We start from the raw sequence: 3,901 nt of genomic DNA on the forward strand, positions 1-3,901 counted from the left end.
ACTTTGCTGGCTGATAGAATGAGAACCAACAGATATTTTCAAAATTCCACAATTACCCACCGATGCCTGCTCTGTGCCAGACCCTGTGCTGGGCTCTGGGGATTTAAAGCTCAGTAAGGCATGGCCTTTGACTTTGTGATGTTCATAGCCAGGCAGGGAGGACCAATGTGTGCAAAAATAATTTCAATGTGGCATCTGACTTGAGGCACAGGTGGAAGGCTGGCAACTTCTTCAGGCTTGAGGATACCAGTTGGGATGGCCAATACTCACTGGTGAGCTTTGAGGGACACAAGGAAGTGGGGGGAAAAGAGTGAAGATGAGAAGACAGCTTGATTGGTGGGTGGTAGGACCCAGGTCTGGGGCTGGGAGGCTGGAGGAGGAACCATTCTGGGTACGCTGTGCCCAGAACAGATCCTAGAACATGCTAGGTGCTTGTTAACAGCTTCTTGAGTGAATCAATGACTAAATGATTGGATGAGACAAGTCAATGCCTAGTCTCTGAGAAACTGGAGAACTCATTGGGCAAGGATCAATGTGTGTTTTATAGGTTTCTTTGTCATGAGCTTATAATGAACAAGCAGTGACCTATGGGCTTCAGGCCTAGGGCAATGTCATAGCTAAAAGAACATAGTGGAGAAACCAAAAGGGATTTCTTTTTTTTGTTTGTTTGTTTCAATTGTTTATTAACTGACCAGATTACAAAAATAATCCTGGTAGATACCTTAGTTCATCCTTCTAATAAGCCTGTTGATCTGGTCTTCCCTGTTGCCAGCATCTCCACCTTCTACAAAATGGGTGGTCTTTTTCTTCATTCCACCTCGTGGAGAAGACAATTTAAAGGGCCACGGGAAGTTGTTTGCTTCTTTGAAACGTTTTCCAACGGTATAGATCTCATGAATCAGATCCTCCATGCAGATGATTCCGTATTTCCCAAGAGATCGAGCAATCAATGCGTTGTCTGTCAGGGCAATTCGCTTCTTGTTGATTTTGCCATAACCACGCTTATAGATCAATTCATTTACAGACTTCAGATTTGGGTACCCCCATGCAATGTATGGCTCCACAATTCTCAGCATGTTAATTGATGCCTTGTTGAGTTTCACAAAGGTGCCATTGAAGATCTGCCGGAGGCGAAGGAGCTGCAGCACCTTTCGAACCTTCGGGCTCACACCGTTGATACCTCTGATTCTGATGACAAATGCCAATTTGGGTTCCGCAGGTACATAGAAGTTGCCGGCTTTTCGTGCCATCCTAGCCATTCGAATTTCAGTTCTGTACATCTGTCTGTATTCCTTGTGGTAATGCTTAGCTTTTTCATAGATAAGCTTCCTCCTTGCCTTTCGAAGCATCTTTTGGGCAAACTTCTTTCTCAGGCGCTTGATCTTAAGCTCTGCGAAATTCTTTCGCTTTTTCTTAAGGGTTTCTGGCACAGCAGGAACCTTCTTTTTCTTCTCTTCGGCAACCTCCATGGTTCCAGCCGGGAAAGAGCCAAAAGGGATTTCAACATAGCTCAAGTCCTTTGTTTGTGTTTCTCAAACACCAAGAAAGTGACTCAAAATCCACAGTCATGCATCTCAACATGCTTGCTTGCTTACAGTTTCCACACCCCCATCCGTTGACCTTGTAACTCTCAGTTCCCTTGGAACCTGTCTTAGCCAAAGCCTCCCAGATTCCCCCAGGGGGTGAGCTCTAGGGGTACCAGGAGGTGGGAAGAGAGAGTGAAGATGAGGAGACAGCTCATTTGTTGGGTTGTAGTTCCCAGACCTGGGTACCAGGAGCTGGGGGAGGTCCCATGCTGGATCCCCCACGCCCACTGAATGTCTCTCCTCTCTCTGTCCTCCCAGGTCCAAGGGGACACCTCCAGGGAGGAGAAAGGACAGAGGAGACAGGGACTCTGAGCAGGCAGAACAGGAAGGGAGCTGTTTGGGAATGTATAAAATACAACATTAAAGAAATCACATATAAACAAGATTTGCACTTCCTGAAATGCTGTTTCCATCAATGACCTTGAAAAGTAACCTTGTTTCTTTCTATAGCCGGGTGGTATGAAGTGTGTTTACAGTTTAACACTGGTCTTGAATCATTTCAATCCAGGTGGGATACTCCCTCTCTGTCCCTTCTTATTTCAGGCCCTTCACATACCCCTGTTTCCAAGCTCAGTTGAGGGAGGAGACACTGAGCCACCTTGCCCTGTGCCTAAGCTGTGGCTGCCCAGAATTCAAGTGCTTTCCCATCAAATCATCTATTCATAGAGTCAGAGGTGAGACTGCCAACTCCCTGGCTGTCTCTTCTGGGGTATTACATAGGCTTCTGTTGAGACAGAACACTCAAAACTGAGAATAATGTCCCATTTCATTCTTAAGAAATGATTCCCTCTACACTGCAGGCCTATGGGAGACAATTGGGTCTTTATCTATTGTCCATCCTCTTCGAGTACCAGTAAAATGAAGGATAAGCAGATGGATAGATGGACAAATGGAGGGATGGGCAAGTGACCGACCACATGGCAATTAAAAGAGATGAGAGCTCTGGCCAATACACCCACTGCACAGAGGGAACCTCTGGCAGCTAAGGTTTATCGAGCTACTCCATGATGTCAGAAGCTGCACTGCACCTTTCTGTGCAAAAGGTCATTTAATTGCACAAGACATCTGCAAAATGCCCACATTCACTACCATCACCTTGGTCTCTTCAGCTCCATTTCATCTCACTTTCTTCCCCCTAAGCCCCAGATGACCTTTCTGTTCTAGTCTTCCTTACCTCACACGTTCATTTTACACTGCTCTACCGCTTACTTGCTGTACAGCCTCGGGCAAGTTACTTACCCTCTCTGGGCCTCTATGTGGGCATCTGTAAAATGTAGGTAACAATAACACTTCTCCCATAGAGCCTAGGGATGACAAGATGAGTTAGTATATGCAAAGCACAATGCTTGGTGCACAGTATGCACTATTGCAAGTGCTAACTCTATAGATCACCTACTAAGTGCCAAGAGTGGGGAGCCATGCAATTCATAGCCTTTCTTGCCTTCCCCCACTGGAGACACCTGCCTGTGATGTGAGTACTAATGAGCAAGGGGCTTTGAGCCAGAGCTGTGTGGTGTGGGTTTGGCCAGAGGGTCCTACCCCGTCCCATTCCCTTTGCTCTTAGAAAACCCTAGGTCATTCAACTGCCTTTTGAGGCCGGGTTCCCACAGGGGGACCCAGCTTGCCCATGATGGCCCAGGGTGGATGGGACTCTTTCCTGCCTAGTCCTGCGTGATGCCTAGTGGGTCAGAAAGGGACTCTCACTTGGCACTCAGACTGCAAGTTTCTCTAAAATGCTAATCTAATCATGCCTCTCCCTAGCATATCATGACCACTGATGCTCTGGGGAGAAGTCCTCCTGCTTTCAACTTGGGACAAAGTCCCATGTGATCTGGTTCCTGCCTACAAAGATCCAAGACTGGATCTTACCATGCCTACCTTGCACTCTGACCCAGCCTTTCTGAACCTCAGTCCCCGCAAAGTGCTGGCATCTCTGACCTCTGCTATCACTCTGCCTGGAACGCTCTCCACCCTCACCTCCACACTCCTCTCCAGTGGCTGCCTCTGACCCATTAGATCTCTGCTTAGCCCCCAGCTCCCCTAGCGATTCTCAACCCCGAAGTCTGGGTATGCTGCCGCCTCGCCTAACCCTGAACTCCCCAGCGGTCTCGGCCTTGCTGGGTTCCCTGTGAGGTCCAGGAGAAGGGCCCAGGCCTCTCCTTGTCCCTGCTGTATGCCTGGTGTCTCCGCTGGGTCTCCACACACCGTGAGCTCCATGTGCCCAGGTGCCTGCCTCTGCTCAGGGGGCTCTGGGAGGGGGGACCTGTGCTCTCCCCTGCCCAGTTCCAAGGAAAAGGCTCAGCTTCTCTGCAGCT

General features: G+C 48.5%; 1 pseudogene across 1 annotated transcript; it reads right to left on the minus strand.

The window, feature by feature from the left end:
- Positions 1–649: 649 nt before the first annotated feature.
- On the minus strand, positions 650–1,484 carry LOC145523428 (large ribosomal subunit protein uL30 pseudogene; annotated as a pseudogene). Its single transcript, XR_014066547.1, has one exon. The product of XR_014066547.1 is annotated as a large ribosomal subunit protein uL30 pseudogene (transcript).
- Between the last annotated feature and the right edge of the window lie 2,417 nt (positions 1,485–3,901).

Source organism: Giraffa tippelskirchi, chromosome 10 (genome assembly GCF_054371585.1).
Source record: "Giraffa tippelskirchi isolate mGirTip1 chromosome 10, T2T-mGirTip1v1.2.pri, whole genome shotgun sequence".
Taxonomy (NCBI): Eukaryota; Metazoa; Chordata; class Mammalia; order Artiodactyla; family Giraffidae; genus Giraffa; species Giraffa tippelskirchi.